At 39.8% G+C, this 26185-nt stretch overlaps 1 protein-coding gene across 2 annotated transcripts in view; it reads right to left on the reverse strand.

Annotated features, from left to right (window-relative positions):
- GNAQ (G protein subunit alpha q) overlaps positions 1–26185 on the reverse strand; it is a 324147-nt gene that overhangs the window by 212306 nt on the left and 85656 nt on the right. Inside the window, exon 1 of one of the 2 annotated variants that reach the window (XM_065530726.1) lies at positions 22034–22256. The exons of the other annotated variant lie outside the window; for it this stretch is intronic. The gene's annotated coding sequence lies outside the window, so the exon portion shown is untranslated. Of the gene's footprint in view, positions 1–22033; positions 22257–26185 lie in introns of those variants that run through there. 2 annotated transcript variants of the gene reach the window in all.

The raw sequence follows: 26185 nt of genomic DNA on the forward strand, positions 1-26185 counted from the left end.
CTGAATATATTGTCAAACTATCAGAAGTTTAATCTGAAGACCTTAATGAATGGGAAGCTCAGGACAAATGTCCCCGCCCCACTCTCTTAACTGGCCAGTACCCAGATAAACAACAGCCAAGAACAAAACCCAAGACTCACAGAGCTGAATTATAGAGTAACTGTACTTCAGGTCCACTGGTTTAAGCTAACAGTTTGAAACATGAAATCTCAGCACCACCTCATCTGAACTTGGGCTACTTTCACATACACTCGGAAAAAGCAGAACTAGAAATTTCAAGGAGAAATTTTCTACCAATAAGCACATCATCAATCCACATCTGCAAAGATAAAAGTATTCAATAGCACTGAGTCAAAACTCAATCCATGTGTTGTCCACATTCCAGGCTATATCTCCTTTAAAATATCTGTATTCTGTTTTCTGCACATTTTCCTCCACTTAGATAAAAAACCTGCATTTGAAACACAGCAGCTCTAAGACTAAAGTCGCCATAACTTCCCATCTTTTAATGACTGTCTGTTGAGGGCAAGAGTTGAGTACAGTTAACCATTTGTCCCCACCATGGTCTTGCAGAAGATCCGAGACAATTTCTAAAATGTAACACAGAACAGAACTGAATTTAGTATAACCAACTACAAGTGGAAACTGGACATTAATTTAGTAGTAACCAGGACTATTAATAATAATTAATCCAGTTAAGTTGTTTTAAAGGAAAAGATAGGCAAAACACACTGAAAATTCATTTACTGAATGTATCAGAAGGTCATGTAGTCCTGGACTTCTCAGTGTGGTACAATCCTCCCAGAAGAGTCACCTGATCATCCAAGGTTACTCAAAGGTATGAGAGCATTTTCTTGCAGTGCCGGTAGTAAACATTTGTGTATTAAAAACTAACATCAGTTGATTGCAGAACTTCCTGAATATACTAAAAAACATAAATTTATACATTTAAAATGGTAAGTTTTAGGCCCGGCGCAGTAGCTCACGCCTGTAATCCCAGTACTTTGGGAGGCTGAGGTGGGCGGATCACTTGAGGTCAGGAGTTCAAGACCAGCCTGGCCCACATGGTGAAACCCCGTCTCTACTAAAAATATAAAAATTAGCCAGACGTGGTGAGGCGCCTATAATCTCAGCTACTCGGGAGGTTGAGGCAGGAGAATCGCTTGAATCAGGGAGGTGGACGTTGCAGTGAGCTGAGATCGCACCACTGCACTTCATCCTGGGCAAGAGTGAGACTCTGTCTCTAATAAATAAAAATAAAATGGTAAATTACGGTATATACATATCTCAAGTTTTAAATTTTTTAAAACTAGCATCAGTATAATTTGGAGAACAGGAAGATTACATGAGTTTTCATGCTAAAACTTGTTCAGCAAGTTACTTTGAGCCAATCTGCTCAACTTATTCCCATTCTTTCCCCCTAAGAGTACATGTTCACCTGCTCTGCCTCTGGATGTATTTTGGACAAAAGGTTTGAGAAGCCCTGAACCCGCTGATTTTATAAAGGAGGGAACTGACTCATTCACAGATTCTGCTGGGTGACAGCTAATGAGGGAGAAGATAAGACTGGAACCTACCAAGGTCTCTTATCTGTCCAGAGCTCCTGATCTTGTGTCCTCATACACTAAACATTTTTCCTATTAATAAAACTTACGAGTATTTGTTATAGAATATTATTTTAAAATTTGAACATTTTGATGTATTTCTTTCCAGTCTTTTTTTTTTTTTTCTAGGTAAATGTACTTATTCCTGTTCTACTTCTAAAATAAAACTGCAACAGGCTGGGCGTGGTGGCTCATGCCACTAATCCCAGCACTGAGAGACACCGAGGCAGGTGGGACATTTGAGGTCAGGTCGAGACCAGCCTGGGCAACATAGTGAAACCCTGTCTTTACTAAAAATACAAAAAAAAATTAGCCCGGTGTGGTGCTGTGCGCCTGTAGTCTCTTTGCGAGGCTGAGGGGGGAGAATCGCTTGAACCCAAGCAGCGAAAGCTGCAGTGAGCAGAGATCGAGTCACTGCACTCCAACCTGGGTGACAAAGCAAGACCCTGTTACAAAAAAACATTTTTTTTTAAACCTGCAACAGTACTTTGTTATTTTTCACTTAATATACTGTGACAATTATTCTCTGATACTAATTATTCTTCAGAAATTATCTGAAAAAAAATCATAAAGACGTGTGATAATTTAAAAATTACCCCGTCATAACACATTTTGAGCGTTTCTAATTTGTTGCTTTTGTGAATAATGCTCTGGTAAACATCCCTAAACAAAAATCTCTGCCTCAATCTCTACTTCCTTAGGAGAGTATCATAGAAATGTATTAGCCCAAGGATGTAATCTTTGTGAAGGATCTGGCAGTCCTGTAACTGTACCAGCTGACTCAAGCACAGACCCATCCCCCATCCCACTTTTGAAAATACTGTATTTTTTAACTCCTACAAATCTGAGAGACAGAACTAAATTTAATTTACATCTTTACTTTTGAGAAGAAACATGCTTCATACTTTTCTTGTTCATTTTTATTTCTTCTATGAACTTGCCCTTTTCATTTCAGGACTTGCTGTTTTTCCTATTCGTTTTTTAAAACAATGTAGTTTTTAAACACAAAATTAATGCTCATTTACAAATATTTCCCCAATTTGTCATTTTATTTTCATTGTTGACAAAACTGATGCATAAATTTACACTATGAAAGAAATGATTACAGTCATTCATCTAAGCTTTCCTTTAGTGATTTCTTTCATTTATGTCTTAAAAAGGGCTCAAACATATATATTTTATTCTAGCTTTCAAGGTTTTACCTTTTACAATTAACTAACAAAATAAAAACACATATTTTGATGTGTGGTATGCAGTGATTTTTTTTTTACTAAAAAACTTTTTCTCAAAGTCATTACATACTTTAAGGTCACATGGTCTCAGGAGTGTCTGGCCTCAACAGGAATTTTTTTCATATCTTCTAATGTGCCCCTAAATGGTGATCAAAAAAATACATGAAGCATATTGAGTATCCCAAAGCAGCAGTCCCAACCCCCAGGGCCACAGACCAGCACCAGTCACCAGCCTGTTAGGAACCGGGCTGCACAGCAAGTGAGCGGCAGGAAAGTGAGCACTACTGCCTGAACTATGCCTCCTGTGCATTAGATTCTCATAGGAGCACGAACCCTACTGTGAACTGTGCATGCGAAGGATCTAGGTTACACGTTCCTTATGAGAATTTAATGCCTGATGATTTGAGGTAGAACAGTTTCATTCCGAAACCAACCCCCGAGCCCGACCCCCATCCCTAGAAAAATTGCCCACAAAACTGGTCTCTGGTACCAAAATGATAGGGGACCACTGTCCTACAAGCATCTCAATGACATTCATTCTGTTCCCTCCTTCTCTTCCTTACACAACCAGCAGGTCCGCATTTCCATCCCTAAGCATTAGATTTTTGCTCACTGCCAATTTATTTAAAGAACTCTGGCCGGGCGCGGTGGCTCACGCCTGTAATCCCAGCACTTGGGGAGACTGGGGCGGGCAGATCATGAGGTCAGGAGATCGAGACCATCCTGGCTAACACAGTGAAACCCCGTCGTTTCTACTAAAAATACAAAAAGTTAGCCAGGCATGGTGGCAGGCACCTGTGGGCCCAGCTACTCGGGAGGCTGAGGCAGGAGAACGGCATGAGCCCAGGAGGCGGAGTGTGCAGTGAGCTGAGATCGCGCCACTGCACTCCAGCATGGGTGACAGAGCGAGACTCCAACACACACACACAAAAAAAGAACTCTCAAGAACAGTAGTGAAAATATTCCAGGATGTTAAATACTCTCTTCCACTTTATACATCTATTCCTACTTACATGTTACGCATACGCTACCTACTCCAGTTCCTCCTCTTAATAGCCCTGTGGACTTGGGTAAATTACCTGTCCTCTCTAAGCCTGTTTCCTTGTCTGCAAATACCATCACCTAGTTCACAGCTCTGCTCTGAGTTTTCAATTAGCTAATCCAAGTAAAGCAGTGCCTGGTAGGAAATAGATAATAAATGTTAGCTATAATTTACAATGCAAGGTCAAGTGCAAAAATGAGAGAATAGTCTGATAAAAGGCTATAGGGCAGGGTTGGGTGGGGGGACAACAAAACCTCAGTAGTCAAGAGAAATAATATTTTAATGTAATTTTTTAAAAGTCAAAATTAATACCCCAAATCCACAAAGAACAAAATAAAGACAGGATCATTAACAGTACTATGCTGCACCATATTGGCAACTGAGAAGCTGCCTTTGGTTTTGATCCAGTGGCAAGTGCTTTTATTCACCTTATCTAGTCTCAGCCCTGACTCAAATTCTCCATTCTCAAAATAACTGAGATAACCATCACCAGCATTTCAGTACTTACATTCACAGTGTTTGGAGATTTTTTAGCTTGTTTATTCTTAATTTTGTTGGATATAGACTGCATATCAGACATTCTTCCAGTATCAAGGATACAGGACAGACACAGTCATTACTGTCACAAAGGTAACACGCAAGTGTGAGCAGATGATTCACTGATAGATGAATAATAAAGTATCTAATGGAGATGGCTGCTATGCATTAAAGAATTAAACGACAATGAAATACAGACTGACCTGACTGCCACTTTGAGAGACCCTCTTAAGAAGGTACATTAAAGCTAATAATCAACAACCAGCAACAAGAAAATTAGAAGGAAACAGCATTTCAAGCAGTTAACCAGCTGATCTGGAGGCTGAGGTGGGAACATATTTAGCTGGCATGTTGCAGGTACAACAAGAGGGTCAGTGTGGTTGTGGATGGCAAAGAGGTAGGGGGCAAGGCGGGAGCACAGGCTACAGAAGCAACAGCCAAGTCACCTGGAGCATTATATTTCACGAAACAAGTTGGATTTTATTCTAAGTGCACTGGACAGCTTTGGAAAGTATGAACCAGGGAGGTAATAGGCCTTGATTTATGCTAAGTAAAGAATGGATGACTGTTAAGAACAAGTTAATAAGGTATTCCAACAATCCAAACAAACAAAAATAATCCTTTAAAAAGTGTGTGTGGGGCTGACAAGGGGAGGGATAGTTTGGAGATGGATGAAGTGAAAAAGGGAGGAGACAGCATAGGGAGAACTCGTTGATGTCTGGCTTGATGGATGGAGGCACTAGCTTCTTAGAGAAGCCTGAGGAGGAAAGGGTTTGCAACAAGAGGACGTTAAGTTTGAAATGTGTGTTCATCCCAATAAAAAGCACTCTTGTACACCTAGAAGATTCACTGCATCGACGTGGAGGCTACCCACGTAGGATGAAACAGAGGATGCGATTTGTGTCCTACATTCTCTGGGCCTCAAAGGCAAGGACACAGACATGACTGAACATCTGCTAATGTGTGAGTCAGAGCAGGCTGCAAAACCTGGGTTGCAATTTCACTTCCTACGAGATAAATCTCCATAGCTAAAGAAAAGGTAAGAAACTTGTTGGTCTCTAAAGTTACACTTAACACACACACACACACACACATTTAAAAAGTCATCTGGCCGGGAGCGGTGGCTCATGCCTATAATCCCAGCACTTTGAGAGGCCAAGGTGGGTGAATTGTTAGAGATCAGCCCATGGTGAAACCCCATCTCTACTAAAAATACAAAAATTAGCCAGACGGGGTGGTGCACGCCTGTGGTCCCAGATACTCCGGAGGCTGAGGTGGATCACCTGAGCCCTGGAGGCAGAGGTTGCAGTGACCTGAGATTGCACCACTGCACTCCTGCGTGACAGAGGATGACCCTGTCTCAAAAAAAAAAGTGGCACCATTGCTACATGCACGCTTCTTTTAGAGAAAACTGGGACTTCACTGTACATTATTTGGGAAGCAGGAAGATATAAAAATATAAAGTCATACTAATAACAGATTTTAAGCGGCAAGAACCCTTCAAACTTAATACACCACCCACAGAATTTAACTTTTTTTTGCAGATAATAAAAAATATGACACACGCAATCCAGATTGTTAGGTCACACATAAAGATAAACTGCACACTTTAAAAATGCAGTGGCTGGGAAATTATGAGACTCACTTTTGAAAAGCACTCTGAAGTCCTTATTAACCCTGCAAATACTTCCTCAGGATAGAACGGCTCATGTGGCCCTCCTCAAAAGAGAACAACGAATTTCATTTATAACAGAGGAAAAGGCCTAAGATGGATTTGAAATGCCATTTTCCACCTTATTGCATATTCATCAAGATATCACTACAGGCAGAGGTGTGGCACAGAAAGAACACCAGCTGAAGTCAGGGGCCCCCCCAGCCCTGCCCTCAGGAGACAAGGATCCGCACATAGCCACTTGGCCAATGAGAGCTGAGGATGAGCAAATTGGCCTGGATAACCTCAAGGGTTCTCTCCAGCGTTGGATTTTATGATCATTTTCCCTCTCTGTATATTGTTATACAGCATTAAAAACTATTAAATTTCTCACAAGAATATCACCTCATATTTAGTATATGTCCAAATAATAATCCAAATAAGTTGACTAAAAACTACAGTAGTCTTCTTTCAAGGTTAATATGTCAAGATTTTTTTTTCTTTTACTCACGTGGCTCTTCACTCTGAGCCTCTAAAAATAATTATCTTTCGAGGTAGGGGAATTAAGGTGCTAGAGGGAGCCAGCCAAGTACTGCCCCAGTTAAGAGAAGCAATGATCTGTGAAGTCTCAAAAAATACGCAGATTTTCAGAGTGCAGAACATGGCATGCTTTCTGGGCTAATATTATCCCAGTAATTTCGAATAATGACACTGAGAATACTAAGAAGGACTTATATATGTTCCAAGTGTGCCTAATACGCATAAAACCACAAAAGGATCTGGAAGACAGAAAGTATCATGGAAAACAAAAGCTACTGAATCTGCACATGCAGAGCAGTTACTGACCTTTAAGGACTTGTAGAAGTCCACTGTTCATGTGGCACCTAACAGTCAGTTAAAAAGAAAATGAGGGCTGGGCGCGGTGGCTCACACCTGTAATCCCAGCACTTTGGGAGGCCAAGGCAGGTGGATCATGAGGGCAGGAGTTCAAGACCAGCCTGACCAACATGGTGAAACCGCGTCTCATTAAAAATACAAAAATTAGCCAGGCATGGTGGCATGGGCCTGTCGTGCCAGCTACTCGGGAGGCTGAGGCAGGAGAATCACTTGAACCCGGGAGGCAGAGGTTGCAGTGAGCCAAGATCGTACCACTGCACTCCAACCTGGACGACAGAATGAGACACTGTCTCCAAAAAAAAAAAAAAAAAAGAAAGAAAAGGAAAATTATACTCAAAGAAATATTTCCCTTTTCTTAAAGGAAGAAAAAGAACATGATTAAAACACACACGTACAAGCAAGCCAAATCTGTGCATTGTTCACATTTTAAAGTTTAAAATTCTCTCTTGGGGGGAAATGTTGATGTTGATAAAAAACCACAGTACCTGCTGGGGGTCTCATTATTGGCATTAAACCACTCAGCAAGGACTCTTGAAAGTAATCATTTCCAAATGGCTACTTGGCAGAATCCAACTACGTCATAAAGAGATGCATTAGGAAATCATTTGGGTTCTCACTTCTCCTAAAACAAAAAAATTTTTAAGATTCAGCTTTTGTAAAAAGCCGAAACATCTGCCATTGGAGATAAGAAGTTGCCCCTTGGTAGTGAATGCTCAGAGGACTTCGAAGATAGGTACATGAAATGTCCCTGTTCTTTTAGGTTGTAATTACTCCAAAGCAGTCCAATGATGCTTCTTGTGTGTTCACATGTGCTGTCCAAAAGAGAGGTGAAACGTCTGGCACCATCAATTTTGATGTCAAGACAATTTCACCAGTCAGTTAAAAAAGGTACACTATGGTCTGTTTCATTAATTTAAATTTTGTCCTCTAATTTATTTCACCTGAAGGCCATATGTTCCTCCAGTATTCAATCCAGTGACAGGAACAGATATGCAACAAAATGTTAACAGAGCAAGAGTCTCTCTTCCCATCTTTCCCCTTCAATTTCTTCAGAAATAGCAATAGTCAACCTGAGCCTAAAATAAATAAATGCGGGTTTCCTTACTGTTAAATAAATTGTACATGGAAATATGCCTTCTTCCTGCAAAGGGAAGGATCTCTTTGCTCGGAAGTATCACACCTTGAAATGTATAACAAGCAGGCAGGAAAGAAGAAAGGACACTCTTACAACCAGAATTACTCCTTGAGAAAGTAAAATTAAATACAATGGTGCATTTTATTAATGTTTAGTAAAGCCTGCACATATGATGACTTCCTACCATTTGCCTGAAAAATGAGGAAGTGAAACCAATTAGCCTCTTAATTTAAACTGAGCCTCTCCTCTTGCTCCACAACCCATGGAAGTGATCCAAGAAACAAAAACTAGAGTTAAAGGGGAAGAGACATCATAATCCAAGATATAATGTATGGCTCTTGGAATAGTTCTTGTTTTAGGCCTCATGACCCAACAAATGCTATCTGAATTATAGCAGTATATACTCAGACATTATTTTTAATACACTGACCCAATACTACATAAAAATAACATTGGAGGAAGCATAATAAACATGGTTTCTGTTTTTTCAAAAACAATCAGAAACCAGTTGTCTTTTATGCAACCTTTCCCCTGAAATGTTTCATCATAGAAAAGATAAAAAAGTCACTAAGGCATCTAATGAAAACAGTGGCTCACATAGACTATACCTGCTTACTTGAACCAATAAGGAAGTTAACAGAAATTAAATCAACTAAATGCAAAACACTTTAACAAATCAAAAAAAGAAAATATTGAATCACTAGGCATCACTAAGTTGGGTGATATTTCCAGGAGTTTGTGAAATCACACCCATACCCCCGTACTCACACCCACACACGAGTTGGGGCAGGGCTTCAAAAACCAAAAGCTGCAGCCTAATGCTGACCCTAGAATGATTCCTTTCTTATCCTGCTGTGTACTTAGGCTTTCCCAAGTATACTAACCATCAACTCTTTTTTTAGAGCCTGTCAATACACTACATACTAAATGAAATGACTGCTACAATATTCTAGATCTTCCACAAACTAGAGTTGAGAATATAGAGGTGGGAAAATTTCCAATGATGAAGTATTCTTCTTTCTTTTCCACATATTCTTCTTAATAAATATTACTGCTGAGACAATTAAGTCATTACTTATTGCTTGTTTTGTACTATAACAGATGCCACAGGAATTTTATAAAGTACAGGTAATTAACTTTTTTCTAAATAACAGCTTTATTGATATCACATATATACCCTACAACTCAGCCATTTAAAATGTAGAGTTCTGGCTGGACGTGGTGGCTCACACCTATAATCCTAGCAGTTTGGGAGGCTGAAGCGGGCAGATCACTTGAGGTCAGGAGTTCCAGACCAGCCTGGCCAATGTGGTGAAATCCCGTCTCTACCAAAAATACAAAAATTAGCTGGGCGTGATGGTGCATGCCTGTAATCCCAGCTACTTGGGAGGCTGAGGCAGGAGAATCGCTTGAACCCAGGATGAGGAGGTTGCTGGGAGCCAAGATTGCGCCACTGCATCCCAGCCTGGGAGACAGAGAGATACTACATCTCAAAAATAAAATAAAATAAAATAAAATAACATAACATAACATAACATAACATAAAATAAAATAAAATGTAGAGTTCAATGATTTTTAGTATATATACAGATATGTGCAAGCATCACCACAAGCCATTTTAGAACATTTTCATTTGGGTAATGAGACTTTTAAGGAGTTGTCAAATACCTAAGTACTCAAAACATCACACTACTTAGATAGAAAAATTTGGCTGGGCGCAGTGGCTCACGCCTGTAATTCCAGCACTTTGGGAGGCCGAGGCAGGTGGATCACCAGAGGTCGGGAGTTTGAGATCAGTCTGACCAACATGGTGAAACCCTATCTCTACGAAAATTACAAAATTAGCCAGGCGTGGTGGCGTGTGCCTGTAATCCTAGCTACTAGGGAGGCTAAGGCAGGAGAATCCTTTGAACCTGGGGGGTGGAGGTTGCGGTGAGCTGAGATCACGCCACTGCACTCCAGCCTGGGCAACAAGAGTGAAACTCTGTCTCAAAAATAAATACATACATAAAATTTAAAAAGAGATAGAAAAGCTTGCTGCTAAATGCATTCCTTCTTGTTCTGGCTTTCAAGTACAGTTGTCCCTTGGTATCAAGGGGATTGGTTCCAGGACAAACCTCACACCTGCCATGGATACCAAACTCTGCAGATGCTTAATACATAAAATGGTACAGCATCTGCATACAAACTACACACATCCTCCTGTATACATTAAATGATCTCTACATTACTTACAATACCTAATGCAATGTAAATGCTATGTGAATAGTTGTTATACTGTAGTTACTTATGTTATTTTTTATTGTTACTTATTTTTAAGTATTTTGCATCCGAGGTTGGTTGAATCCACACAGCCCATGGATTCAGAAGGCCAACTATATATATTTATATGGGGGCTCTGATCTAACTGCTTTGTTCTTTTTCTGTGTAACACATGACAGAGTCTGGATCTGATCCAATAGCCTACGAGATGCTATTGAAAAGTTCTGAGCAGGTAGGAACTTCATCATAGGACTCATGAAGAAGACAGTGGCATGGCACAAACAGAGTTCAATTTTACAGGGAAGAAACACAACAAAGAAATGGGACCAAAGAAAGTTACCGCAAGGCCCACGTAGGAGGTAAGAGCCTGAAATTGTGTGGTGAAAATGGGCAAGAAGGAAGGACTTAATATTGAAAAGATAGAACAGGCAGGTTGTGGCTGTAGTCTGTGCCGCAGTGAGAGAAAGACGAGACCAAGAAAGAAGCACGGCTTGAACCTGGGAGTCCAAGAAAATGGGAGCGCCTTTAGCACCACCGGGGGGTCCAGAAGGAAAACTGGTGAAGGGTGAAGTTGATAGGCCACTTTTAGCTGTGTTACGTTGTCTAATGCATTTCCAGGTCGTAGAGGCTAGAATCTCAATTCTGGAAAGTTTCTTCCTGTGGCATTGGAAGGGAAACGCTGCTAAGCATGCACAGCTGAATATTCAAAGCAGGAAACAAAATAATCTGGATACTGGTTGATGCAAGGTTTCAGATCTGGTGGGAGGACCAGTGGAACTTGACAGACGGGACTGAGAGGGCCCCCTGCTCCTCTGCAATGTAGCAAATGGCTGCATGAAGGAGGAGAGGGCAGCTTTGAGGGTTCTCTGTGGGTGAGGGTCTGCCCAGGCTGACCTGGGAGAGACACGGGTACAAAATCAAGTTTATCCCACCTTCCAGTGTCACCTTTTTCTCACTGTTCTTTTATATCAGGTGTGTCCCCATGACCTTCCTAAGGATATGGAATAAGGGGCAAGGAAGGTTCTAGAAATGTTGAATAAATACACACATTTACAAGTCTTTTATGGCAATGGCCATGAAACTCTACCTCAGAGCCTCCACTGGGCCAGAAGTAAATTTCCAAATTCTGTTAATACATGCAACGGCTAGGCATGAGTCATGTGCCTTCAGTTTGATACGAAAATTCTGATACTGCATCATGAAGAACTAAATATGTTTACTCAAAACTCACTAGGAATATTTTAGTCACCTTACTGAAAATTAATTTATTAAAAATTGAAGAGTACAGCTGATGTTCCAACCTATTGCTGACTATAAACTCATAAATTTCACCACCTTGAGATAGTATAAAGCATGAATAATTCTAAAATACTAAATAAGTTCCCCCCTTTTCTCTCCCAACTCATCTCCAGAAATGAGTAACACAGAAAGCGAAGAAAAAAATAGAAAAAATACAAACCACAAGTCAATAGCCATAACAGATAATCAATTGGGTGAAAAAACTCATTCTGGAACTTTGATTTCAACCTAATTTTAGAGTAAGTAATTATTCTGTCCAAGAATTAGTAAGAATCAAACAGACAATGCCATATAGAGAATATTTTATAATCATAAAATGTTGCGTGTTTTGAAACATGGCCATTGAACTCTTTTGCATATTAAGAATACAAGACTGTGTGCCAAACCTGATTTCTGCAGCCTCCCCTTTTTAACCAAATCCAAGAAAGTGATTCTGATTGAATTACCTCACAGTTATGTACTCGCTGATGTCCTGACACTTAATGATTAGGGTGACCATATAATTTATCATCCTAAAAGGATAATTTCTAAGAGTAAAAGGGGTACTATTAAAAATTATACTAGGACAATATGTGTAAACCACAATAGTCCTAGGCAAACTGGGACATACATATGATCCTATTAAAAGTATTCTAGAATAGAAGAAGGTTGTAAAAGAGCATTTAAAAAGCTGAAGAGAAGTTATAAAGGTGAAGAATATAGGGCATGGAAAAAAATCTGAATATTAGCAGGAGTACATAGTCCTAATACCCCTTACAGTACATATTACAGATTATAAAAAGTGTATGAACTCCCATAACAAACAATCCTTTAAAAATAGGACCTAGGTTGGGCACAGTGGCTCACACCTGTAGTCCCAGCACTTTTGGGAGGCCAAAGTGAGTGGATTGCCTAAGCTCTGGAGTTTGAGACCAGCTTGGGGAACACGGCAAAGCCCCATCTCTACAAAAAAATTAAAAAATTAGCTGGGCATGGTGGGCATCCTAGCTTCTTGGACGGCTGAGGGGAGAGGATCACTTGAGCCTGGGAGGTCAAGGATGCAGTGAGCAGAGATCACACTACTGCATTCCAGCCTGAGTGACAGAGACCCCATCTCTTAAAACAGAAAAATTAAATTAAATTTTAAAAAGGATCTAACGCACTGGGAGAAAATATCTGTAAAATAGTACAAAGAGTTAATAGTGAAATGTATTTAAAAATTTGCAAGTCATATTTTTTTTAATCTCCCAATAAAGAAAAGGGCAACTGGAAAAAAAGTAACAACTGAAAAATAATTTAGCCTCACAAGTATTAAAAGAATTAACAAATTCAAATGGCAATGACATAATATTTTTCAAGTAGTAAACTGGCAAAGATGCTTTTAAATGCTCATATTCGGGATGTGGAAATCTAAGGCAAAACTGGAATTCTATACACCAATGTGGGAAATACAAACAGCCACAAAGCTTTCTGCAAAAACTCAACAATAGTTACCATATCTTTTCTTTTTTTTTTTTTTTTTTTTTTTTTTGAGATGGAGTCTCGCTCTGTCGCCCAGGCTGGAGTGCAGTGGCACGATCTTGGCTCACTGCAAGTTCTACCTCCCAGGTTCATGCCACTCTCCTGCCTCAGCCTCCTGAGTAGCTGGGACTACAGGTGCCCAACACCACGCCCGGCTAATTTTCTGTATTTTTAGTAGAGATGGGGTTTCACCGTGTTAGCCAGGATGGTCTCCATCTCCTGACCTCATCCACCCTCCTCGGCCTCCCAAAGTGCTGGGATTACAGGCGTGAGCCACTGTGCCCGGCCAATAGCTACCATATCTTAAAATATTGTATACATTTCTGCTCCAGTGATTCCACTCTTAGCAACTCTCCCCAAGGAAATGCTCATGTATGTTGCAAATATTAGCTATAGGACGTGTATTCATAGTTGATTAAAAACATCAAAAAATCAAAACCTAAACATTCAACAATAAGGAATGGGGAACATAAATGATAGTCCGTTCATATGATGGGAGACTATGCAACTATGAGAAATAACGTTTTATTACATTTAACTAAATAAAAAGTGTTTTATTACATTTAACTAAATAAAACTGTGGATAATATATTGCCAGATGGAAAGAGTGGACTGCAGATTCATATGTAAACCTTATATTAGTTCTCGAAAATGTGCACTTACATACACACATACTTATACACATACACACACACACACAAAATATATAGAAAGAGGTAGGGTAGAAAAATTTATATGTGTTGAAAGTGATTATTTCTGGATGGTAGGATGAATAACTTCTCTTTTTCCTATTGCTAACTTATATTTTCCCAATTTAACAAATTAAAATGGTATATTTTGTAAAAATAAAACAGTTGCTAAGAAACTGGAAAAAAAAAATTAAATCCCCTTACAAGAACTTTATGTCAAAGATGTAACAAAACTGGTAATAGAGCTAAAAGATCATGTTCTTTAAGTCAGAAGATGTCTAAGGTGAGGTGGTTTGGGGCTGTACTTGGAATTCCTCTAAGACCAACCTTGTGACGATAAAGCTGAGATAAAATATATAAGAAAATGTCAGAGAGTGGTCAAGTATTATATAAAGGAATTTGAATATTATATAATGGAATGATTTTACTAGTGAGCCATTAACAGAACATGTTTTGGGTTGAGTTGTTTTTCTTAATTCTGCAGTGATCCATCCATCACTCTGCTTTGTAAGTACTATGATATATTTGCAAAATGGCTGGCTGGACAGAGCAGAAACAGAACTGGCGTGCTAGATGAAAACCACAGTCTTTACGTTAGTAACCCTTGTCCTAATCAATGGAAACAAAAAATAGGGCACTCCCAATGGATTTACTGGGAAACTCACCAAAAAGTAGAAAATCAATCAACCCCCACTACATATATTCCTCATAGTCCTTGACCTCAGGACCCTAAACACAGTAGAGGCTCAAAGAAAAAAGGGTAATACATAATTATCTCAATTGCACCCCTTCAAATATCCGTGCATAGAAAACTTTGAAAAATAAAGACACTTGAAATCTACCAAAATGTGATCAATAGCTGTGTCTGGCTTGTAAAAATACAAGTTATATGATCTTTTTGTCTGTATTTTACAAATTTCTAACAAGCATTTATTAAATTAAATTTTAAGCAATCTTTGCAATCCTTGCAAATCTGCTGCACTTGGATCCAATAACTAACCAACTGGTTATGTGACTGTAAATGAGTGAATTTACCTTTCTGGGTTTCATTTATCATCAAATAGGTTGGGAGTGATGACTTCTTAATGGATAGAAACAAAATCCGTGAAAAAAAAAAATACTATTTTTAGAAGTTCCACTAGTCCCAGTTAGCACATAAGACTAATAACCTCACATGGCAGATACTGGGCATTGCAGAACCCATTTCTAACCTCAAAAGCTCTCAGGTCAACATAGATTTGAAGATTATTCTAACCCAGGGAACCAAGGGAAGGGCTCCCCTCAGGGGTTTTGGTTCATGAGCCAAATTTGAGCCTCAAGATCAATTTAAAGCCAAGCTACAAACCACAAAAGAAACTTAAGAGATATTAACTACAGTATATACTGACACATGTTCAACGTGTCTTGAGAAATGGAAAAATATGTTATATCAGATTTCTCAAATATAACATGACACGGGTAAGAACATTGGGAATGTTAGTCCCTTTTCTGCAATTAAAATGTTTTGACTTTCAGTAGTCCAGGAAAAATATGGGTCACAATTCTCCCATATTTACAAGAGAGTCAGACTGGATAAACTCAAAAGTGTCTTCTCTTTCTATAATGATATAAATCTCTAGTATGCACATTCATGTGAGACCACCCTTAATTAAAGTTTGATTTCCTCTACTATGCAAATTGGAAAAAAAAATAAAGTACCTTTATCCTGGAAGTAACTTTTTTTTTTTTTTTGAGACGAAGTCTTGCTCTGTTGCCCAGGCTGGAAGTGCAGTGGCGTGATCTTGGCTCACTGCAACCTTTGCCTCCCGGGTTCAAGCAATTCTCCTGCCTCAGCCTCCCAAGAGTAGCTGGGATTACAGGGACACACCACCATACCTGGATAATTTTTGTATTTTTAGTAGAGATGTGGTTTTGCCATGATGGCCAGGCTGGTCTCCAACTCCCTACCTCAAGTGATCCACCCACCTCAGCCTCCCAAGGTGCTGGGATTACAGGCTTGAGCCACAGTGCATGGCCAGTGACTAACTTCTTTAAAATTGTCCCATGTGGTGTTAGGCAACTACCTGAATACTGCTTTAGAAGAACATTTAATAGTGAGAAAATATGTTCCTCATATATTAGAGGAGAAAACAGGTAGGCAGTATGAACGAATGATACCTGTTCAAAATCTACTGATTCATTCAGAATACACATATAATATTAACAATAGGATATCTAGCTAATGGCAATACTAGTACTTTTTTTCTTAATCTTTTCTGTATTTTAAAAACTTGGTACATTTTGAAAATAAATTACTTTTATAATCAAAAACTATAATAAAAGCATTTTAGAATTATTCCAATGGGGCTCACAAATCTTCAGCCATAACAGATCATCTGGCTCTATCAACCAACCAGTAAGAGCCTGTTTCATGAAGCTGTGTATACAAGATGCAGGTTGTCACTTAAACCATTCGTTTAAAACACTCAATCATCCATGCACCATCAAGCCACCTCACCCCATATATCCTCTTTAGACCAGAAACCAAACCATTCCTATTCCCTCCTCCACCAAACTTAGCATTCAACAACCTCGGAGGCCCCTCTGGTCAGGCCCAGTAGAAAATATGTTTGGGAGCAGGTGGAAGTTCATGGCGCCCTTCACATAACTCTGAACCACCATCTCTTCCACTGAGGCATTGCTCCAACCTCTGTCACTCATTGTAACGCAAGACAAATCTGGTCTGCCACTTTGACACTAACTTAGCTTGCCCAGTGTGAAATTAACTGTGTGAAGTACAAATACTCAAGGAACACAAGATGACACACTGCCTCTTTAAAGCAGCTGTGATTCCATAATTACCTGTTTGTGATTGGAGTGACAAGAAGATCTGAATAATTCAGGTATTCAGAGTCTAAATACTTCATGAAACATCTAGTTCTGGAAGGGTATAAATCCAGAGAGCAAAGGAAACAAGGGAGAGCCACTCTGCTAATGTGGGCTGTCCCATCCCAGAACACCAGGGGCCTCAGCCCACCCCAGAGAACTTAGCAAGGCGGCTGGGGAAGCACAAAGGTCTATCTGTCAGCTTTCCAGTTCCTTTTGAGTCTGTCTTCACAGGGCAACTTCCTTATTTGTTTGAAGTACTGTAAATTCCGAGAATATCAGGCACACCCATACTCAAATGTAAGTAGAAAAACACATCACAAAGCCAAATACAAATTGGTTCTTGGGCTATTAATTGGGGATCATCCATCAGATAAGGCTGATGTTCTTTATGTGTTTAATGTGGCACCTTCACAAAAGAGATAACACTTTAAAAATCTATTTGCCAGCTTTGAAAATTTAGCACTTGAAACAGATATGAAGTATCTGTAAAGTTGCTTTACTCAAAAAGCAAGAAAACAAGTAGTTTAAGAAAAAAAAAAAAGAGCGAGGAGCGAGCGAGAGAGAGAGAGAGAGAGAGATTTCTTAAATTCCACACTGCTTTGTTACCACTAAACTAAATGTATTGCCTCAGGTTGTGTCTGTCTGGGTTATGATTACACGCAAAACCTAGACCAAAACTGCCCTCCATATTTTATGCATGTGTCTTTTCAATAAAGTGTTTATCAGGAAAACATAAAAAGCCTTCTTATTTTGGAAAACGCCTTAAAACGCTTAATTACCTAGGTTAGAGGTAAGCTACATACTCACGGATGAAAAATACACCTCTTAGGGGAAAAAAACCCGGTTGCCCTAATTATACATGGATGATCTAATTAAACTGTCATTCACAATTCATTAAAGCTATTAATAAATTGTAAATGGGCAAAGGGATAATATAGTTAAATTTACAGAAGTGTTAAGACCTATTAAACGCAGCCAAGTACTAGTGGTGAAGATCCCTGAGAACATGAACTTTACACCTCATCCAAGGGACACTTAAAGGCCTCATCTAAAGGCTCTTGACTGCCTTCTTGCTTATAAATGAGGAAACTGAGGTCTACTGAAGTTATGCGAATCACCCACGTTTACATCCTCTAACTTTCCCACTACTTATAAGGTTGCCACACTTCCTGAATTGCAGGCATTTCTTCAGTCCTAAACAGAAAATGCTAGCATGCCTTGCTACTTTAAGTGGAGGACGAGGGCTTGATAATCATTCCTGGAATAGTTCACAGAACCAAATATTAGATGGGAAGTTAACTGATGCAGAGGAGAGAGGACCAAATGGTGAGATGGTAACATCACTACCTACAGAAAAACCACCATGCTGCTAGCTGATACTGCAAGAAGAGAGAAGCAACAGGAACTAAAGAAAACAGAAATATTTTGTGAAGTCTGATGTGTCCAGAAAAAAGGTTCCTAGGAATTTCATGGTGAGTAAAATATCCTTATTAGTAATCTACCTGTTGACAAAAGAAATTTTTGCTGAAACTAAGATAGAATCACACCGCCAACCAAAACAGCAGAGTAACCACTATGTCAATAAAGGATTGAGAATAAACAGAACATTTTCCAGCTCTACAAATAATGTGTTTTCATCCTCTTAAGATTCCACATTTCCAAAAACCCCAAAAACACCTAGGCAAAGGAAACTCCATCAAAAGCACATACATCTTAGAACTAGTCAGTCAGTGCCTGCAGCCTGCAAACCAATGTGCAAAGCCTGGGCGGATGACCCAGCAGTCATATGCTCCACCACTGACAGCTGGAAAAACCAGTCTCTTCAAATAGGCAATGCAGAATAAAACAAAAATAAAATAAAATAAAACCTTCTCTGCATTGTTGTTAATGGCAGTCTTTGTTTTACACAGTACCTGTATTTATGATGCCTTACAGCAGTTGCTATACTGATCAACAGTAACACATGAGTTAAAGCCCAGGGTTTCAGATTCAGGTACTACTACTAGCTAGGTAGCTTTGCGCAAGTTAAGGAACCTGTCACTTTCTTTTCTTCATCTGCAAAATGAGGATAATGATGCCTAGCTCACAGGGTTTGTTTGCAAAAAATACAGGTAGAGCCCTTAGCAGTGACTGCCGCAAAATAAATGCTGTAACTTATTATGACAAATAAAGCCATTCACAATAAAGCCTCATCTGTCCTCTCCAGGCTACGACCAACTCTCCCAAGTAACAAGCTATGTTCTTTCAGACCTTCAGGGTTTTTACTTCCCTTTCCCCAAATATCCTTCTCCGCCGGGCAAAACCTCCCTCATTCTTGTCCTTTAAGTTGGCCAACTCCCCAGAGGCAGGCTGGCTGCTCCTTCTATGTCTATTATGTGATTACATTTGGATTATAATTACTTATGTAATGAGAAAGACATTTATTTACTGGAATGAGGGGGAAGGGCGAGGACCAGCCTATCCAAGCTATTTCCACGAAGAGGCAAGCAGTGAGCCCTGGGCTGGGCTGTACTTCCCAGGGGCACAGGCTGTGGGAAGGGCCCCAACCTAAAAGGAAGAGAGGACAAGTTTTCAAAACACCACAAGCATGACTCTGCCCTATGCCAGTGCCATCCCATGTTGTCTCTAAATTCACTAAACTTCACAAAAGCCATGTGTGACTGGCTGTGTATGCATGTGTGGGTACAAGAAACAAAAGTGTGTGACACGAGGCTATCTGGGAAGGAATCTGAAATGTCTAAAGCACTCAACTGGTGTTCAATCTGTTTCACCAAAATGTCAGAAGGGCAGCTATTACCCACACATGTCTCCTTATTTCCCCCACGACAATGAAATTCTCACGGCGGAGAGACAGTAAGTAGGCAGAGTGGTTTAGAGCAGTGCTTCTGAAGCTTGACTGTGCATTCGAATCTCCTGGGAACATTATTAAAACACACATTCTGATTCCGCAGTTCTGGGATGGAGCGTGAGATTCTGCATGTCTAACCAGGGGCCAGGTGATGCCAACACTTTGGCGCCATGGAAGTAGCCGGGTCTCAGAGCACAGGTGTCAGAGCCATAAGGCCTCTGTTCACAGCCCAGCTACTTAAGAGCTGTGTGACTTAGAGTAACTTCCTTAAAATCTCTGGGCCTCTTTTCCCACCACCCATAAAAAGGAGAAAATAGGAGCACCTACTTCATAGGGTGGTTCTTGAGGATTAAATGAATGAACATGTGTGAAGTTAGCTAGAAGAATATGTGGCACAAGAAAGTGCTAGACAGGTGTTAACTACTGTTATTAATATTTATTTCTGAATATCTCCTGAACCTATCACACAAAGGAACAATTCAAAACAGCATAAATTAAAGCTTTTAAATAAAATGTTATTTGTGAATAAATTAACATGTTTATAAGATAGTATGAACAATTAACAAAATAGTACCTATTTTAAATCCTCAGAGGACCTAACTGTAGTAAAAGACAGATAATATTTAAAACTATAGTCATTTTAAACCGATGAAGAATTGCATCCAAATCTTGCTCCTCGCAGAAACCTCACTGGACTGCAGGTTCACTATCCCAACACAGGACACAAACTGTGGGCACTCATCAGCCAGAGATGGCCTTTTACCCTTTTCCAGCAAAGAAAGGGAGACTGAGGCCTGACACAGGACTACTCAGAAGGTGGGGGACCTAGAGGTAGGGATGGAGGAGGACATGGATGAAGGAGGACACAGAGTGGGGGCCGATGACTGTGGGGTTCAGCCAGGAGGGCAGCCAAGGCCTGTGCATGCAAGAATTAACACAGGGTCCTAAGAAGCGGGCAGAGCACAGCAGAAAGAACGACCACTACTGTTGACCGAACATCCATTACTCGTCAGGCCCAAATCATGCCATTCGTCCTATAAATAACCCTGTGAGGTAAACTTTATTTTCCTGATTCTGCAGCCTGGGAAGACTCCCTAGCATTGTTTAGGAGATTTATTACCCTTTTAAAATGAATATTCCTACAGCCACTGAACCTGGACCCTCAGGACATGAACAGGCAAACACCTGACCAAGAACCAACAGCTCCGTGTGAAGCAGCTGCCCCTAGATACTTTCCATTTGGGAGTCACATTGGAACTTGGTGTTGATTCCTCTGCCTACAATGTCTTGATACACACAACCCACTTCTCTCACAGGACTGGAACTCCTTTCAGGGACCCCAGGATTTCCCCAAGAGGATCTCACACACGCCTCGAGGCCTGTGTTCAATCAATTCCCTTGCATTTACTGAAGCAGCTTCTTCTTATGACAGAAAATTCATATTATTAAAATAGAAAATGAGGAAACTGACACTAAGAGGTTAAATACCTGGCCTGAACCCAAAGAAATACTAACTGGCAAAACTGGTATGTGAACCCAAGAAACCACCAGGCCACAGAGCAACAGCCACACACCATGAGGCCAGAAGCAAAGACAGCTCAGCCCTGGTGCAGAGGCAAGTTAAAGGATGGAACTTCAGTCCTTAGGGGCAGAAATGAGTGTGGTGGGAACACAAGGTTCAGAGGCCACTGAGGGGTGAGACAGACTGTTACAGCAGTATCCCACAATGGGAACCAAAGCAGAATTCAAATTCTGAATCTCTTGGGAGAGAGAGGGGCTTAGGAATGCTCCTGGGGCTTAGAGAGGGCTCCCAGCAGAGATGAACTTGGTTAGCATGGTCCCCACCACGAGTGAGCAGCAGTACTGGCCACGCAAGTCCTAAAGCCCTTGGTTGCAGCCACGAGGGAACAGCAGCAGCTGGGGCAGAGCCACAACCAGTATCTCAGCCCTAGCCCCAACAGCTCTGGAAAATTGGCATAGGTGAGCTAGGGGAAGGGAAAGACCTATTGCTCTGTCTGCAGGAAAAGACGTGGGGCTAACACCAGGTCTACCAAAGCTGGGAGCTTCATTTTATTTTTAAAGGGAAACATGAGAGATTCACACGCGCTTTCTCCTCGTGGGCAGGAAACTTTTCCATATTTTCCATATCTTTACTCATATTCCAACTCAATGAAAGCTCCACTTTGGTTCAGAATCCTACTCTCCAATTCCCCCTCGAATTTCCTGCAATCTGGTTTTTGTCTTGAATTCTTGGAGGAAGCTATCCTCAAAAAAGATTCCAGATTCACGTGGCCACGTCTTGCCCCATCTGGTGTAAAACAACCCTCACATAATGCCCCCGCTCCCCCAGCTCCATTCTCTCTTCCTGTACTTTATGTCTTACAGATGAACCTTCCTATTTACCCTGACTCTTCTCTTATCAAAAAACTTACCATATCTGGGTTAAACTACTTACTATAATGTTCTTACCAGGTTCCCTTCCTGAAACTCTGCTTCTCTGGAGGCAACTGGAAATGATTCCATTAAGCTCATATCCATGGGCTGGTCAGCTCTAAACTCATCACCAAATTCTCAATTCCTTACAAAGAGAATTTCCCATTTGGGGGAAGTAACTCATTTTCTAGCTGCAGTACGTTATTAAGCTTGCTCACTTCTCAGTGCTTCTGTGCCTCCACACTACATGGCTGTCACTACCTGATGCAGGAAAACACGTTATAACACATTTTTGTCCCATCCTTCAACTCCACACACACCAGCAGCCGTTTGCTCCCACAAGCCTTTCCCATTCAGCATACAGCTACTTTCCCACACCCGTTTCTGCACCTTATTGCCCATCTACTGAAGTTCCAATATCTGCTTTCTCATGTATGATAAAAAAAACATCTGTACTGATAAACAAGAAAATGTTTACAGGTAGTTATCTCTAGGGAGGAAATGGGGAAAGGGAAGGAAGTTTCACTTCTCATTTCATACAGTTCTGTGCCATCTGAAATTTTAATGAGCATGTACAGCATTTGTTTTTCACTAAACACTTTTTACGAAAGAAACCAGTTAATTAGTGTAAAAAACATAGGTACAAGGATAATCACTACAATGTTCTCATGACTGGAGGAAAAACAGGGTAAAAAATTATAGGTAGAAACCGGAAACACCTAAATCAATCAATACATAGCGCCTTGATATAATAAATAAGAATACATCTATAAAACATAATACTGGGGACCTGCTAAAAATACTATATTGTCATTGCAAACATCTATAATATATTTTAAAAGGTTATAAAATAACGTTTTAATTTAAAAAAAGCTACATTCTTAAGATTAAAAACACTATGAGACCAAGATGTACATCCTGTATCTTCACCCCAGTATACTTTGTTTAGGGCACATTTATAAAATATGAATACTGAACACAGTCAAGTGGTTTTTTTTGTTTGTTTTTGAGACAGAGTCTTACTCTGTCACCCAGGCTGGAGTGCAGTGGCTTGATCTCGGCTCACTGCAACCTCTGCCTCCTGGGTTCAAGTGATTCTCCTGCCTCAACCTCCCTAGTAGCTGGCTGGAATTACAGGCTCACGCCACCATGCCCAGCTAATTTTTGTATTTTCAGTAGAGACGGGGTTTCTCCATATTGGCCAGGGTGGTCTTGAACTCCTGGCCTCAAGGGATCTGCCCACCTTGGCCTCCCAAAGTGCTGAGATTACAGGCATGAGCCACTTCATCCAGCCCATTCACTTATTTTAATAAATTGGCCATTGCTAAAGACATGTTTGGACTCATCTTTCACAAACACCTTCACGGGTATTTGTGAAAATCAGTCAAGCTTTATAGTTTATTTACTTATTTGGTTTGTTTTTACAAGACAAATTAGTCAACTTTATAGTTTATTTACTTAGCTGTGTACCTAAAAATGTAATCATGTATATCGTCAACTTTTTTGTAAAGTCTGATTTGTTCTCAGTCCATGGTTGGAATAGGTCCCTCAATCTGAACACCAGAGAAGGGGTTACTTTAAGGAGGAGAGGCTGCATAGATGAGCTCCAAGGCCTCTCTACCACCTAACCTTATGATTCTCTCTGTTCCATTTGTGGGAAGGTGGTGAAGGGGGTCATCTCAATGAGTTATCAGATCCAAGAGATGTGAATGATCTCAAAATTCACATTTCAAATTTTCCTAAATAAGCTTCTTCAACGTTCACTCTGTCCCTAGGATTAGTGCATGTGACGCAAAGCAGGTCTACAGACCTAGGACAAGGCACACAGCATTCATTCCCACGAATCTCAGGCCTTCAACTATAGGGAATGTCTGCTCCTTACACTCATTCCGTCTAGCTTCAGCCGAAAGGCATTCTGATGACCAGCAGGATAATCATGAGTGGGCAAATAGACAAAACTCACATTCAATTCCCTGTTGTTAAAAAACATTTCCTGAGAAGCCTGAAATTGAGGTTTAGGTAGTATCTGTATTTTCTATTTCTCTAACCCACTTAACAAAGTGAGAAAATACGCTCAAAGGTGGGTTGACTCAAAGCAGGAAATACACTCAGTTTTTATATTTAAAATAACATTTTTGTTGTTGTTGTTCTAAAGTCACACAGGAGTGGAGTATGACCCAACAGTTCTACAAAAGAGAAGAAATGGAAGAAATCTTTTTCATTGTACTTTCAAAACTTTTCCCTGCATATGTCAAATTCAAAATTAATATAAAAACAGTACAAAGAATACTTGTTTTACAAGAAGTTGTCACTTCTATCTTCCAACTTTTAGTCATTCTATAACAAAAATATTTGACACACAAATAATAAAAAAGTAATTAAATATGTTAGCAGTATCCAACTGTGCTGTTATTCCAAACTTTATTCTTAAGTTTATTACATTTTGTTTTCAAATTATTGCCTTAGAACAGTTAAGAAATGAAGAAAAAATAAGAATTGCAGAAAAAAGTTAAGTTTTAGCTTTCATAAAGTTACTCGTTATTAAATTTCAATGCAAAATAGTCATTAGGTGTTTATCCACCATCTTCCAAATTCAGTTTACCATGATAAATCAGAAAGTGTCAGTTGACTACTAAACCCAAAATCTCTTTCACTCCTTGTATTGTTTAATTATTCATTGGTAAGTGTCTAAGAAGCCCATTAATAAACAATAAAACAAAATATCAGGTTTCATGCTAGTGACTCATATCAAAAGACAAGAATGAAACTGGGAAAACATGAAAAACACTTCCAAAAAAGAAAGCAGACAAATATTAGGTATGTTTTTGAGAATCCTATAAACATCAGCAATTGTTGTTGTTAATTCACTATACAGAGGTTTTAATAAACACAGAAAACTTGTTTTCAAGCTACATTATGGATAAAATAATACAATCCAATAAAGTATCATGTTTTGTTCAGTTCCAAGTACAGCATCTCTGTGAAGCCTACCAGCTGGAAATCGTTGCTAACCATTTGGACGTGGAGAAACAGAGGTCCCAAGAGGTTAGGTAAGGCCAAGTGCTCCTAAGCTGCTGGTCTGGGAGTTACACCCAGCCTATCTGAAAGGTGACCTCAGCACAGCCCATCCCAGGAGATGTAGGAACAGGTCTATTTACACAAGTTCTTGAGATGATATGAAAGTGCATTTAAGTGCAAGAACCCCTAATTAGTTCATGTCTCTCAACAAAATCATCTCTGGGTGTTTATGTTATTTTCATGTTTATGAAATAAAGAAAATGATTTGTATGCTTTGAAAATCATTCAGTGTCTTTAAGTCAATATCCAAACATTGGTGTAAATTGGATTACAAAATTGCGTGGAGGAGAGGTGTGTTTTCCTCTTGGACCTTTCCCAGAACAAAATCTAATGAAGGCAAGCCCTGCTGTATACATATGTGAAAGCGATGAGCCGGAATTAGAAATGGCTTCAAGGGCCCGGCGAAGGTCTCCCAACATGCACACCAGGCAATGAATCCCTGCACACCCAAACCTAGTGGCAGGCCGCCTTTCTTAACACAAAAACAAAATATGAACAGATACTTCATCTGTGACTGCTTTGTTAAGTAATCCTCTTGTGGTATTTAATCTGCCAGCATTTGAACAGATCATAAATGTTGTGGCTATCAAAACTAAGGAAGTAAATCAAATACAGCTGGTTGGCAAAGAGAACCAAGTAACAATTACAAAGAACTCTGCACAGGTGACCCAGCCTTCTGCCGACATGCTGCAGCACAGACAATTTGGCCCCTAGAATTTGTCATCCCCAACACTGTTATCTTCCTTCATTGATCAAATATTTAATTATCTATTCCTATCAAATTAAAAAATCAAGTCACAAATATTTTGTATCCCACTTTACCAAGTGGCATAAAAACATTGTATTTTCTTCCAGAAAAAGGTTTAAGATGAAACTCCACCATGAAAACTGTTTCACTTCCTTATCATCTCCATTTATCATGTGATCCTGAAAAGTCCAATTTCACCCTTTGCTCACATTTGATACCGGGAAGTAAGTAATGGCATCACGTACACAGCATTCAGCTGCGTTTCACTGCAAGAGGCACTGTAACAAGATTACTATGCTCTCTGGAATATTTTGGACTATTTTTCCTTCCCAATTTGTTCAGCTCAACCATGTGCCAAATGG

The sequence above is a fragment of the Macaca fascicularis genome, chromosome 15, assembly GCF_037993035.2.
Source record: "Macaca fascicularis isolate 582-1 chromosome 15, T2T-MFA8v1.1".
Lineage (NCBI taxonomy): Eukaryota > Metazoa > Chordata > Mammalia > Primates > Cercopithecidae > Macaca > Macaca fascicularis.